At 59.6% G+C, this 15,278-nt stretch overlaps 1 long non-coding RNA gene across 1 annotated transcript in view; it reads left to right on the top strand.

Annotated features, from left to right (window-relative positions):
* Window positions 1–2,779: 2,779 nt before the first annotated feature.
* LOC105696579 overlaps window positions 2,780–15,278 on the top strand; it is a 29,400-nt gene continuing 16,901 nt past the window's right edge. The window contains exon 1 of the long non-coding RNA XR_001103730.1: window positions 2,780–2,882. This is a non-coding gene — a long non-coding RNA (uncharacterized LOC105696579). The remainder of the gene's footprint in view (window positions 2,883–15,278) is intronic.

Here is a 15,278-nt window from a genome sequence, read left to right as displayed (position 1 = left end):
CGCCGATAGCGGCTGTTCGTAATTAAAAGGAGGCTCGCCGTTCCTCCGAATCGCCGTCGAAGTCGGTCCCGGTCGCCCGGGAGCTCGCGGAACGGTTCGCCGAGTTTCACGGATTTTGGACGGCCCTCTGGTACTTTCGGAAAATTCCTTCCCGGTTTTCGTACTTTTACTCCCTACGTTGGGTACGGCGTGGCGGCGTCGCTGGGGTCGGCGCGAGAGAGACGGGTCGATCCTTGGCATCGGGCCCGGAGTGAATCGGCGAGCGATCGAGAGGGAGGGAGGGGCTCGAGCGGTGGGAGGAGCGGAGCGGCATCGCGGAGGGAAGGAGAGGGAGAGGGTCACGAGAGGGGAGGGCCTAGGAGGGTTAGGTGTAGTATCGGTCATTACCTCCGGCGAGTAACTGGGTCAGTCGTCATAGCGCCTCGGTTCGCGCTAACTCGACTCCCCGCGAACCTTCCGCGCGACTCTCGCGCGGCCGGGAGGTCGAGAGGTTGGCCGCCGGTGGCGGCGCTGCCGTCGCGCGATCGCCCCTCCGGGAGTACTCCTATTGTCTTTTAATCGAACCGGTGTATATTTAATCCGTTCCTTTTCTTTCAGGCTAAGTGGCCGGTGACAACGAGTTCGGCGAAACCGGGGGGGAAGGAATCTCCGCCGAACGCGTTACGACTCCGAGGCACCGCGTCGGCGGCGGAACTTTGTTTTAATCGTACCCTTAAAGAGGAGGTTAACTCGTCGTTAATTTGCTTTTAAGGTCGTCGATGACACGACGTCGGACGACCGTCCAGTCTTGGCCGAGCGACCCGCGAGGTCTTGGTTCCATACGGGAACGCCGCGAACGTTTGCGGACGAAATTTCGGCATTCCAGTAATTTAAATGCCTCGAGCACTGCCCGCGACGGGGCATCTGATTCCGCGGGGTCGGAGGAGACGAGGTCGAAGACACGAGCGAAGCCCACCGGTAAGCTGCCGATTCCAGACGAGGTATTCGCGCGGACGGGTCGTCGACGAGGAGACGAGAGAACGACGAAAGGCGCGGCTCGAAACGTTTATGGGCGCGGGGATATAAAAATCCTTTTCAAGGTCATCGATTCGTGGCGAGCATCGGGGTCAACCCGAGAGGCCTGGTCGAAGCATCCCTTTTGGCTGGATCGAAGTCGATCGGTTTCTCCGTCACTGCGACGCAACCGTCGTCGTTTCCCCTCGCCACAGGAGGTTGCACCGTCGTTGCCGCTATCGAGTTCGACTCGATCGCGTCCCTCCGTATCCCGTTCGTCCCCGACGGCCCCGAAAGAAATCGAAAGCGAGTCGTAAGGAACGGAGGGATCGGGAATTCGTCCGGCGTCTCCGGACGGTCTCGAGCCGCTCCTTTCCCGTCCGGCGCGCGGTCGGTGCCGGTGCGGCCACGTGGTGACCGAGCGTCGCGGAAGAAGCTTTCTCGGCGCGGGAAAGTTACGCAGCGCGGCCGTGACGGGAGGGGCGGGAATCGGGAAAATCGGCCTCGCGAATTTCCCCGGTCTATTATTAGCCGCGGGTCGACGCCACCTACCCCGATGCCCGGCGTAGAGGTTGCTGGAAACCGTCTCGCCTCCCCTGGGCCGCCCTGAATTCGCGGAGCCCACGGCCGAGCGCCACGCCGCTCGTCGAGATTGCGAGCCGTTCGAAGATTAACGGTCGAGCGTTACATGTCGGTATTACGAGGGGCATTCTGGGCCAAAGGTCGAGGAACGCCGGCCCACGAGTGGCCACCCCCCGTGGCCTCGTTCTCGCTCTTTCTCCCGTCACCCCTGTCGCTCGGCTCCGCTCTTTCCGCGTGCGCGCGCCCGCCCTACCCCAACCGGGTCGCCCTCCCCCTCTCCCCCTCTTCCTCTTTCCTTCCCGTGCCTCCTCCGTCGCCCCCGCCCGTGGGTCCCGCGTTTCGAGTCGACCGAGCCTCCCCTGGCGCCCCTCGGAGGCGCTCGGTCAGGTTGCGTTAAATTCGGTAACCGACGAGGAAAAGCGGCCAGGGCCGAAGCGCTTCTTCCTCTTCCTCTCGGGGCGAAAGCCGACGGACGGCACTTCTCGGGCCGCGAGAAGGACGCGAGGCCCTTCGGCCAAATCGAGACGCCATTTCCGAATTTGGCGAATTTGGCGACTCGGTCTAGAATCGATCTAGAATCGATCTAGAATCGATCGAGGCACGCCGCGACTCTTTGATCGCCATCGCGAAAAATGGGGCCGCTCGCAAAAGCCCGACGATGCGGCCGAGGAGGGTCGCGCGCCGACCCGTGCACCCGATGCACGTTGACCCGTATTCGGGTCGTTGCTATTTCGGATCATCCTTTCCATAGAGGAAGGTCGACGGAGTACGCGTCGAGGCGTTGCGCAACTCGCCTTGTTTTCGCCTCGAAATCGACGCACCGTGCATCGACTTCGGTCTCTTTGTTTCCCTCTCCCGCCGTTGGTGCAGTCGTAACAACGAACGGGACTCGAATAAATGAGATTCAGCCCACGGTGGATGCCGCGCTTTTACCGAAGAGTCGCGTTTCCTCCGGAATGCCCGAACTGGGCTGCCGCTGAAGGAGATCGACCAAAAGAGTCAGAGGTTCCCGAAAGCTCCGATTACCTCCTAGGATGAACGAACGCGTTGGATGTTTTGGTAATGCCCCGGCGTTGCCAGCGGTGAATACTCGGAAGGTGTTCGTCCTTGGCAACCCTGTCGTAAATATTTTCGCGCCCGATCGGCCCCCGTATAAGCGGGACTCGACGCTCGCTCGTCGTAGTTTCCATCCGGTCGTCGGACCTAGATCACGCATCGACGCGGACGCGGAAAAGTGATCGCGGGCACGAACGTATTCCGAGAAGAGAAGATCGCGACGGAACGGCGGAAGACCCGGTAGGCCCCAGGTATTTAATCTTCGCCATTATTCACGGTAAATACCTACTATTAAGTTGCGACGAATCGTTAGATGAGCGGAGACGATTGTACTCGACGTGTCAGGTTCCAAGTGTCATTCCCGTTAGCTTTACCGGTTGACCGTAATGTCGATTTCGATGGACGGATTTACTTCGCGTTGACTTCGAATCGCTGTTTTATATCTCGTAAATCACGGTGACCCTCGCAGATTGCTCTTCTTATGCATCCTCGTCTTGTGCTCGTATCTATCCGATAATGCGGTACGCGCGACGCCGTCATATCGAGGCCATATCGACGCCATATCGACGCCATATCGACGACACTCCGGGACGATAACGATTCGATACGAGTCCAGTACACCGTCTACAGGTCCGTACGTACGTAAACGGAAGATGTGGCACAAAATTTAAATCGTTACCCGGGAGCACGCATTTTCGTCATAGGATGTAGACGATATGGGGCCGATATGCGCGACATAACGATTGCGATCGTTTATCTGCTTGTTACGATAAATCGTAGAGCCAGGATTTGAAAAGAAAAAAGGGGGCCAAGAAATCGTAGCAGTTTCGCCACGTGTTAGCCGCGAGAATACCCTTTAGGCTGCCTCCGACCCTCGACTTTGCCATTGAGCTACTCTTAGTCGTTCGGAACAAACCTCGTTGCGAGGAAATACGTGACTTACGAGGACTCGTACGACACGTTCGCGCTCGCGATTCAGAAATTTCTGCGGCTCCCACTGAAATGCTTCCACGAAATAAAGTTTCGGACCCGATCTCTCGATTTACAAGAATTTCAAGTCATTCGTTTGCAATTCCTGCGTCCCACCGTTTCCCGATTTATCTAGTGAAAATCATGTAAAGGGTCGACTCGCTCCGCCGAGTTTACCGCGAGCCCTCGACGTCGTCTCAACGGAATCCTCCGAGACCCGCGAGACGGCGAGAGGGAAGAAAGGGACGATCGCGATCGCGAAGCCCACTTTCTCCGGCCCGGGCGGCGCTTCGTCCGCTGTGCCGGTCCCAGAGGAAAGTCGCCGCCTCCCACCAGGGCGACGCTCGCGCCCCTCCACGACCTGTCGGGGGCAGTCCCCCCCGGGTCGACCCCACGCGCGAATCGGCGGGTCAAGGGGTGGCTGGCGCACGCGCGCCACTGGTAAACACTCCCCGGCCGTGCGCACTGCGGCCCGTCTTAGGGCAGGTCCGGGACACGAGTATAGGAAGAGATAGCGAGGCCGCAAAGGGGTGGGTAGCTCGATACGGGCTTGGGTTCAATGCACATCGCTGCCCCCACCGCCGCTGCCGCCGCCGCCGCCACCCTCCGGCCACCCTCCGGCCACCCTCCGGCCACCCCCCAACCACCCTCCGACCACCCTCCGACCACCACCGACCGCTCTCCTCCCCCTCGCGGATGCCCTCGCTTTTGCGCAGCCCGACAGACATCGCGAGGGTGGTCGGCGGGCGGGGTATTTTCGCGAGAGAAAGAGTCCGCTTGCGGCTGGTCATGGTTTCGGATTCGTTCTCTCTTCGTCGGCTCCCGGGCCACTTCGATACCTATTCTTGACTTTTGGCTCGAATCAGGGTCGCTTATCGACCGCGTTCACGGACTTTCGATGACGATATCTTGGAGAAGTCGGTCCGTTTGTCCGGTGCTTTTAGCGGAGGGTCGCCGCGACGTGGCCGTAGGGTGCGCGGGGAGGATCCGCTCGCTCCGGGACGTCTCGAGGAGAAGGTTCCTTCCCATTTTCGGGGGAGCGGACTTTCGTCGTTCTGGCGACAGAACGGATTTCCCTTGGAATCCGTCCCTCCCGTCCAAACGGTTTTGTTTAAGAAATATCGCGGTCTGGAGCTGGCTCCTTGGTTTGCCGAGATTAATTGGCCGCCTCGTAATATAGATGTTGGCTCGCAAAGGGAAGGCGACGAACGAAGACGAATCGACGGCCAACGCTCGGGACTTCGACGGGGGCTTGCGAGTCCTTTTTTCGAAACTTCCCAATTCCATTTGACGCACGACGCGTATTTTCTCTCCTCGAGCGCCGCGAGACGACTCGGGACCCTTCGTGTAATGGGGTTACGAGGAGCAGATAAGACAGGGACGGCGCGCGAACGTGCAGGAAATTGGACGCGAGGCCCGACGGCGCCTGGCGTAGCCTCGCACCGACGCCTCGACCCCCGTGGCCGCGATCCTTCCGAATGTCCCCGACGAAACCCCGGGGGTCACCCCGGGGACCGCGATCCCTTTCGATCGTGGGCCCGCGGTCCGTGACCGCCGCGTCGTCGTCGTCGTCGGCGACCGTTGACGATTACTCGAGGTCGGAGCAGGCGGGCGAGGAAGGGATCCGCGATCTCTTTACCGGCTCCGCCGGGACGATCGGTTCGGGGGAACAGGCGTTGTCGCGCTCGGCCGGTAAGTAACCCAACGACTCCGCTTTATATCGGTTGACAAGTCGAGGGTCGGGCGTCTACGTACCGCCACCGACGTTCCCCAGACATCGGGCTTTCGGACCTGGCGGAAGAAGGCGCGAACGCGATCGATCGCTACCTGGACGGGCTGGAAAGATCGGTCGGTGGCAGACATCGATTCAAGGTCACTCCTCGCTCCTCTTGGTCGCATCCGCGCATCGGTCTCCCCTGAGAGGTCCCGTCGCGCCTATCCGACTTCGGGGGATATCGACCTCGGGCAACCCGGGGCAACCCGGGGCGACGCGGTGAACGAACCGAAAAATCCCGACGGGAGGGGGCGGAAAGCCGAGCCGGCGAATTCGCGAGTCGATGCGATTAAAAGTCGAGGCCGATGTAAACAAACTGCTCCGGCAACGGTGGTGCCCCGCCTCGGAGGTCATTGACCGAGGGTGGAGAGGGCCGCGGACCCGGGCGGCGACGGAGGGGAGGGGAGGGGGCGTCGCATGCAGTCGCATCGACCGGCGGCTCAGCTGTGCATCTCGCCCCTCCTGGCCCTCCCTCGGGCGGGAGGCCGCCCCTCGCGGCCCGGACCTCGCTCAACTCTCGGAACCGACGCGTCACAGGGGATGCTGCGCTGTGAACGTGACCCTCAAAACCGGAATGCACGTACACCGCGGCCGCGCTCCTCTCACGCTGCGCTGCACCCGGGGGACGGGGTCTCGGGGGATCCGAACGTGCTCCGACGGCCAAGGCGGGCCCGGGTGACCTCGAGGAGGTTAGGCGAGGTCAGTGGCGCGAGAAAGGATCGGCGGCAGAGGACCGGGGTTCGGTTACCGGTGGGGTGTACTCGGGGGCACCCGGAGCCCCGAAACCTGGAAGCGATCGCGAAATTCCGAACGGGAAGATCCGCGGATTCGTTCCCCCGGGGGGTCGGGTGGAAGGCTCGCTCGCGAATGCTTCGCCTCGAGGAGAGAGAGGGAGGGAGGGAGGGAGGTGGACCTTAGCGATCGCTTCGGTCCTTGGGGACGCAGACTCGCGACGAGGTCCGATTTTCGAGCTCGGACCGAGCGGTCCTCCCGCACTCCGTCGGGGACTCGCCGAGGAGGGAGGTCGGGCGACACGCGACACGAGACGAGTCCCGTGAATCGCCGGAGTCGTTACGCGCCCGATTAACGAACGAACGCCTCCTCTGAGGCCCGGACGGGGGAACGTCGCCCCCGGGGGCATAACGGGATCTCCCGTTGCCGACAATTTCCGTTTAACGATCGCCCCCTCCCTCGTTTGTCGCCGTCCTCTCGACTCGCTTCCTCCACGGACCCGGGGACGTTCGTTCCCGGTTAACGGTCCCTTTCCTCCTTCGTCGCGTACCTTTTCGACCGTGGATCGCTCGCTTCGGACGGTCCCGGGAGGTTGGCTCGCGTCCGAGGTCCGTCCCGCGGCCGGTCGGCGTCCAGGCGGCGTCCGGGCGGCGTCCGGTCAGGGTCCGTCGGTCCACGGTTGCCTGGATATTGCCCGTTCGACGCGCCTCGGCCGTACCTCGCCTCTACCCATCCACTCGGCCACCCACCTCTCGTTGCCCTCGGTTTACGACGCAGACCGGTAGTCTGGTGCATTATACGTTATACGACTCCGGCTATATCTACCAGTCTGGGGTTGTGGACTTTAGGCTAGTTTACCCCGAGGCGAGGGAACGTTCCAGGATAGATTCGCCGGAATTTTCTCCGAACTTCTGGTCACTCGAGGTGTAACGCTGCGCGAAGCGGATAGATGAAGCGTAAGGCCGAAGCGCCGTGAATGGAACGTCCTTTCGAGTCGATGCTTTCGGAATTGCAACGAGTCGTCCTAGGACTCCTTCCGAGGTGTCCTAGGGATTCTGCCGATATCGGCGGGACGGGAACTTCGGCACGCGTTGCATTCGAAATTCCTAGCGACCAGTTCCAACGAATCTCCACCAGAAAGTTTTCGACTCCCCCAGGAGGGGTTCTCATCCCGAGATCGAAGTAAACGCTCGCCGATTACCCGAAGCGATTCCTCCCTTTAACCGGAGCGTCGACTTACTCGAGGGCGCGTCCGCGGGTCTCTCTTCGTTAAGGGGTCTAGCAAGGGACCCGGGGAAATTCACATGGCGCGAAAGAAACGCGCTTTAGAGCTCGTTACCGGATCGCGACTTCGGCGTCGCGGCAGGTATGCCGCAGGGCGGCAGAGCCGCTGCGGCTGCAGCTGCGCCTCATAGAGAACGATTTCCGAGTTTCCCAGGCTGACCGAGGGACACTCCGTAGTCATGACGACCTCGAATACCGACAGCCGCCTTAACCTCCGCGACGTTGGGGCAGGTCAACGTACGGTGGTCGCTTGGCAACCCAACAAACTACCCCGACCGAGGGGGGCGGCCAATCGCTACGAGGAACCGCCGCGTGCTTCTTTTTGTCGGTGCCGCTTGCCGCCGCTCGGATTGTTCGAGGTCTGAAAAACGCGGAAACGGAAGTCGGATGGCGGAGGAAAGCGAGCCCCGTGGAAGGTTCGAAGGCGCACGACTCGCGCGTCGCGAAGCTGCGCCTTTGAAATATCGGAAAATCAATTCCTAGAGAGAACCAAACGTGGGACGAGGAGACGGCCCGCGAGATTTCCGCGCGAAATGCCGGAGAAAGGGAGCCGCGGTCTAACGACGAGTCCGAGTTGGAACCTAATCGTCGAATTTAGGCGAGGCAGAGGCGGGCCACGATTTCTCGGACACCACGGAAAATTCGAAGAAATCGGAGAGGAGATAGGTCCCGCCGATCGGAAGTAACGCGAAGCAGGAAGCCAGGCGGAGGAGACGCGTATTCTTGGTTTCGCAACGTCCTGCGAGACGCGAGCTCCATTAATCCTTGACGAAGAAACCGTCGAACGAACGCACTCGGGTCGATAGGCCGAAAATGGTCACGCGGCCAGGTTTCGGTCGATCGACGCGGTGAAACGCCGAGCCGACCCTGGGGCGGGTCAGCGTCGGTGCCGAGCCGGTCGCGGCAAAGCGTGGACCGACGCTCCGTCTCGGGGTCTCGGGGTGCCATCGCGCGGCGCGAGGGGTCGCGAGCCTCCTGGGATGGCGTTACTGGGAAAAGCAACGACAAGTAGGTGGGGTCGCGTGGGCCACGCTCGCAGGAATTGGGTTAAAGTACGCCGGCAATTACGGCAGGATATGATTTAGCTGGCTTTCTTAACCGTCAATTCGAGGCTTACACGCCAGCGGGCAGTCTTGCACGCCACCGTGTTCACCGTGCCGCACCGGTCAGGGACGGGCTTTGACGCGTACCTTCCATCTCGGCACATGGACGAGAGCACACCTTCTCCGCTGACCTACCCCGATCCGTTCGTCAAGGAAACCTTCTGACCAACCCCCGAGACCGTTGGAAGGTATGGAAAAAATCGATCGACAGGGTCGAATCCGTTTGGTCGATCGCCAATTTCGCAGTCGGGTCATCGCACGGGGCGAAACGATCCTCCGCCCTTCCTAATTTCCCGGAATGGTTCCATCCTCGGGAGCGACGTCGAGCCGTGGATCGCGCCGACCGGGACATTTCGGAGCGGCTCGAAATCGAAAGAAGGCGTTCCTGAGAGCGTTTGTACTCGTTTACTTAGGGGGTGGGGTCCGAGAGGTCGAATTACGCGATGGGTTTCGTTATCGTTTAATTCTAATTTCTAACTTCGGAGCGCAGATATTAATGGGGGGGAAAGGCTGGAATCGAGGTTTTATTCCACTCTCCGGATTTCTCGCTTTCCCGGGGTACGTTTCGCTTAACGTTATAGGAGATAAAGGAGAAAATAGACGGTCTTGGAAGCTGACCGACTCGCATTCGTATGCGAGTTCACCTATTCGCGGGCACTACGAGTGCCGCTCTCAAGATACATCGAGATAGGTCGGTGCACGAAGTCGCCGTCACGGTTTAATCGAATTATCGGATACGAAACGGAACGCTATCCGAGGGAGGGTCAATTTTTCGAGCGACAACGGAAGGAATCCGCTGGCGATGACGAAAAGTTTCATGCTCTGGCACTCCGCGTGAAGATATTATCTCAAAGGATTGATTTATGCGTGAAACGAAAAAAGAAATGTACGCGAAAATGGCCGACGAGTCGAGACGAGTCGAGACGAGACGCGAATGCCCCGATGAAAAAGAAAGCGGGAGAATTAAGCGAGGAGAAAATGATGAAACCGTTACAGCGTAACGTGTCGCCCGTTATCCCGTAGACCGTATCTACCGGGGGGGAGGAACGGTTAAACTACGCGAAAGCACGCGTAAATGGCCGGTAAATAAGTCGCGACCCATCGGGGGTGAGAAGGGGACCTTGAACTCGATCCTTAGGACGCCGCCGGAGATCGAGATCGATCGGTGAGTTTAGTTGATCGGACCAATCACGTAATCCAACCCCCTTCCAACGAGGTGACGCGAGAAACGAAAAGGAAGAATCGACCGAAAAGGAGGAACGCCCCGTCATCGTTCGATGCGAGCCGAACGCGACCGATCGGCGGACGTATCGGTCCGTGGAGAAGACGGCGAGAAGAAGAGGGAGATTAAATTCGAAACTGACTGTAAGTGGACGACACGTTGCGTTTCGTGTAGTTTGGAATACGTGCAGCAGAGTGCGCCGAGGTCAACGACCCGTCTACGCTGTGCACACAACCACCGCTTCCATCCTCCACCACCAGATGGAGCCGAATCCCTCCCTCTCTCGCTCGCTCTCCTACCCTGAATGACTCGGCGGGGTCGGCAGGTCTCGCTCGGTCTCTTTCTTTCCCGCTCCCTCGGTCCCTCCCTCGCAGCGGCCTCTCCCCTGACCGCGTCGCCGCTTCTTCTCGCACACTCTGCACTATGAACTAGACCCACCCACACCGCGTAAGACCGCCAACGGTAATTCATAACGAATGCGCCGCGAGGAGAGGAGCGCGCCCGCTCCTTCCTTTTCACCGTCACCCCTGTCCCTCCCTGTCCCTCCGTGTCCCTTTGGGTCCCCTGGCCGAGCTCGAGCCCGAGCGCGAGTCGCCCTCTCGGAATGCCTTCCTTTTCGAGCCATCCGCTTGGACGCCTCAGAGCGCGGCGCGTCGCGGCGCGTCGCGGCGCGTCGCGGCGCCGAGCCGCGCCGAGCCACGCCGAGCCGGGACGAGCGGGACAGCTCGTTGGACGGATTGATCAAATATCGGAGGACTCTTCCGCTCGGTAAGAAGGGTCTCCGAGGGGGCTTTAATTGGCTTCGGTGGACACTTTTGTGCGCGTTACGATATTTGTTTATACACGGTGTACGCCCCTTGACATGAAAAATCCATTGACCGAGAAGAGCGCGGCTTCGTCAAAGACGGATGGAAATTAGTGGAGCGGGATTCTCTGGTCGTATCGGTCTTCTTTATAAGGGAACGAGTTAATCTTTGCACGCATCGAGAAACGTTTGATCGGAGGTTAATCAAATACGGAAGAAACGCAACTGAGAGGGTGGGGGATGCGTTTGCAGGTTTTTTCCAACCAACTCGCGACGTTCGCGCCGCGAGTAGAGCGGGACCGAGAAACCGCGCCGTTGCGCTCTCTCCGCCCTCTTTTTCATTGACCCTCGGCCAACGTGTCTTGAATGTCTTAAACTTCTACATCGAATCCATCTATCGACCGTGGACCAATTGAGAGAGCAAGGGAGTCGGCGACCGAGTCGTGTGATCGAGCACCGCGAACTCAAACGGAATCGGGGGTCGAAGCTTCGTTTTCTCCAGCTTCGTACCTCTCGTCTCGATTTTAATTCCATATCAACTCCGTGACCGTTGAGCTCTTTCGACGAACGAGAGGCATCCGCGATCGCGAGCAGGCAATAGCGAACCAAACGTTGAACGTACATTGCATACGTTTTTCCCAGCGAAAGGGTTAAACGTACACTGTCGATGTTACGTGGGCGAGTTTCCTGGAAAGAATGAACTCCGAATGGGCAGGAGATAAATCTTGGAGCGAACGAAATATACTTGAAAAGTTTTCGTGTCGATTTTCTCCAGCGTCCGGTTTAGTTTGCTTAAATACCAAATTGGTTTACGGGGTGATTGAAACAGGTCGAAAGAGGCGGCGGGGGGGCGAGGGGGCGAGGGCGAGGAAGACGGTCCGGAAAGTGGCGAAGACGGCCGAGGAGGGACCGAAGCGGAGCGCACGGCGCACGTGCGACCGGCCAGAAATTGACTTAAGGCGCGACGACACACTCGCGACATTTTCACGGTCAGGCATATCGATCGCCGCGAAAAGAAGCGCGTAGAGCTTGGAGCGTATCCAGAGGGCGTTGAACCCCGTTTTGGCAGCTACGGCCGCTCCGACGATAATCGTTAAGCGGCCCGAGCGGGAGTCGAAGATGCGGTCAAAAGGTCGTCTCGGCTACGCTCTGCTCGTGGATGCATCGCGAGCGTTTGGGATGCGCTCGTTGTGCAGTAATTAACTCTTAACCAACTAGGCGGGTGTGGAAAAATATGCCACCGCAAACGGGACTCCTTTGAACGAATCACTTGATTCTTGCCAACTCTACCTTGGAAACGTATCGACGCGTTCTTTTTGCCGGCGCATCTTGGACATCGTTATTTGCCCATTCCAGTCACGATGCCATTTCCTTCGATCGCGCTCTCGAATAATGAAGAAATCGACCCAGGTTTCGGTATTAACCCGAACAGCGACATCGACGACGTTACGGAGGAGGCTTACGAACGCTCCGAACGAATACCGTCATTCTAACAAATGTATTAGGAGCGCGATGAAAGGACTCATCAACGGATAGAGAGAGCGGTTTAATCACACCAAGGGCGCGGTTTAGAGCGTAGCGGATGCGGAAGGAAAACCGAAAGCACCCCGCCATCGAATCGGCCGTAGGGCTTAATGGGACTCGATCGGACCTCGATCGGGCCTCGGCACGACCACCGGCTCCCGATATCGCGATTCGCTCGAACCGTAGGTGGACACGGTCCCGAGGACGGGCGTCCCACCAGGAGCGTCGTCCGCGGGACTATCGCGCGCGTTATTTCCCGCTCGGGTCTCTTTCGGGTTTCCCATCGGGGCGTCCCTTTTCAGCCGCTCTCGCGCCCTTCGTGGCTTTTCCATTCCTCGGCCGACCGAGGGGAGGAGGGGACTCCGAAGACCTCGACGGCATGGGGCGGGGGAGCGGGAGCGGGAGCGGGAGCGGGAGCGAGAGAGAGTGTATTTCGGGTGCAGGGCTCGGCGCACCGCTCGACCGCGTGGAGGTCAATGCCCGTCCTTACTCCGGCCCGAACGCGGCCCGAACGCGGAGGGCGCGAGTACCGCGACGGGCGGCGGAACGGAAAAAGTGAATAAACGTCCAATAGAAGAGACGGGAGAGCCTCTCGATCCTCCGCCTTCTTTGCCGATGCGGCGACCTTTGTGGAATGGAAGGACGAGGAAGGCGATCCGAGTGATGATTCTTTGCTCTTTCGATGATCCGTTAGTCGTTATCGCGAATCGCCCGTTCATATACCAGAGATATTCAAGACGGCCGAGATGTCATCGGCTAGACCTCTCGCGTCTTCCGGGTGTTTCGGAAGGTAAGATCCATTTCTGGAGGGAGGTACCAGAGACCGTGTTGGGGTCAGGGGCGACGAGACGGCGTACGCGCCCACGTGCTCCTGTCCCATTCGTCACTTGGCGCTCCAACGTCTCGGCGTAACGTTGAAACGCACGGTTTGGCAATTAAATACGGTTTCCTCGCGTTCCGTCCGTTCCTACCTTGCTCTCGTTCGCGACCCCGAGGGTCGTTTCCCGGTACAGGTCGGGCCTATGCATTCCGTGGCAGTCAAAAGAGTGGACGATATTTGCCGAGGTCCCGCGGCCGCTTATCGATCAACGTTAAACCCTGGGACACGGGCCCACCGATTTCCGCCACTTCCGTCGCGTTTTCCGGAACGGTCTTCGATTGCGCGTCCTTGAACCGGCCGTTTCTCGCTTCCGTCAGCGATTCCGATCGATCGTAGGGCAAAACTGGAACGGGAGCTACGACGGGGAGGACTTCCGAGGGGGACCTCGTTCCGGGATGGGTCCATTCGCTGTTGCCGGCGTAAGGGGCGTCGAGGCGGCGTCCGGAGCCGAGGGGAAGTTCGGTCGACCGGTTCGTTTCCCGTTCAAGAGACGACTTTTCGGAAGGACTCCGCGGTTTGATTCCAAGATATTCGAGGACTCGAGAATAGTAAGAGCGGAATGTCTGGTCGGAAGTACGTCTCTAGGTGGTGCGAGGCGAGTCCGTCACGGATAGAGCTCGGTCGGCGTTGTTCTTTCGGACGATCTTCGTCTCCGGGTGCAGCGTCGCCGAGAGTCGTGCTCGCGGGAGCACGTTTTGAGATAGAGCCGAGAGTACGCGGATGTACGATCGTTCCAAATGCGTAACATCGGGGACCGATCTCGATGAATTCCCCGACGTCGGGTGGAACGTGGAGCATCGAAGCGAGATCCTTCGAGTCGGATCGCCAGCAGCGGAGCGCCTCGCCAACTTTCCCCGGAAAGCAGCACCGCCGACTTTGTTCTCCCTGGAAGGGGCGACGTCCCCGAATCGCGCTTCCTTGGAGGTCGTCTCCGCGGAACGACGCGAAACTCCTGGAAGCCCCGTGCCTCGTTAGGGGAAAAGGTCGCGGCTGTAATTTTCCACGTGTAAGATGTGCGCGGCTTTCCGACTCCTGGAAACACCTTTCCGCCCGCGTGGCTGTCGACAAACAACGCACGGAATAAGTCCGAACACTCTTCCGCACTGGGGACGGTCGGGTCGAATGCCTACAAAAGCGATACGAAAGGTTATAGCATATAGAAAAAACTGAAACGTTCGATACGATCCAAAGTAGAAGAACCGGACGCAAAGAACGCGATCCCAACGATGAATCGATTCGTTCAATTTTCTCGCGTCAACGTGGCCGGGCGCAATTTATCGCGGTCGTTGCATTAACGGTACGGAACGATTCGAACGTTCCACGCGATGTCTCCGAAAAAGGAGATTCGCCGCAGGAGAGGAAGGGTCTTGCCAGGAGCTCCGAGTCACTTTCACCGGCACTTTGACCTACCGGCTGTGGCCGCCTACGCCGCGCGAGGAAGACGCGCGCGGCGCACCCGATAGAAAACGAGGTCGCCCAACTCGCACGCGGAATTCCCGGGGTGAAACGCTGCGCTTCCGCGTCACGGTTCCAGCGATTCCGCCTAAACGAGAGATCCTCGCCGAGGACGCGGTCGCGAATTTCCTGGACAGCGCGATATCTCGAGGTCGAGGGCGTTGGCGGTGAAAATAGTTTTACCGTTAAAGACGGAGGTTTATTCGCGTTCGCGTTACGTTTCGGACCATTCGCCGCGAGCGATTATTCCCCGAGAAAGCGCGCCAAAGTCCGGCCCTCGGCTCGGTCGCGTGGAACGTCCGGTGATTTTCCATCATTTGCCGGAAGCGTTTCGATTTCCGACGGAGGCCGAAACCCGCCCTTCCTGCGCCCCGGTCGGTTCGGAAGGTAGCGCGTTTTGGTGGACAAATTCAAATCAAAAGAGGAGAGACAACGGGAATAGCGATGTTTCGAAGGCAACGTTGACTCGCTTGCGCGGCGCGACGCGGCGCGACGCGGCGCGACGCGGCGTTCCGCTGGCAGCGGTGAAAGTTGCCCGAGGTCGCGCGCGCGGTCGCCGGTCTCGCGTCGTCGCAAGCGAGGAACGCGTGTTCTTCCTTTCGATCGCGACACGCGACGATCTCGGCTCTCTTCGGTTCCGAGGCGTCCTTCCGGCGGATCCTCCTCGGCGAGTTTTCCGCCTCGGGTCGGTTTAACCGCGCCCGCTTGCGTCAGTCGGCGGCGGCCGGATGGAAATTTCCACGAGGGTTTCGGCCGGTTTCTCGTAAATTCTTTCGCTCGTCCCTCCATTCACTCGCCGGCGGAGTCTCGCGGTCCCGGCACGCGCGACGCCCTCCCTCGCGCCTTCCGAGAGGGTCGCACTCCCTGATATTTTTACGCGCGAGTCATCGCTCCCACGG

This window comes from Orussus abietinus, unplaced genomic scaffold, assembly GCF_000612105.2.
Source record: "Orussus abietinus isolate OABI.00-Male unplaced genomic scaffold, Oabi_2.0 scaffold101, whole genome shotgun sequence".
NCBI classification, from domain to species: Eukaryota; Metazoa; Arthropoda; class Insecta; order Hymenoptera; family Orussidae; genus Orussus; species Orussus abietinus.
This window is presented reverse-complemented; position numbering and strand designations above follow the sequence as displayed.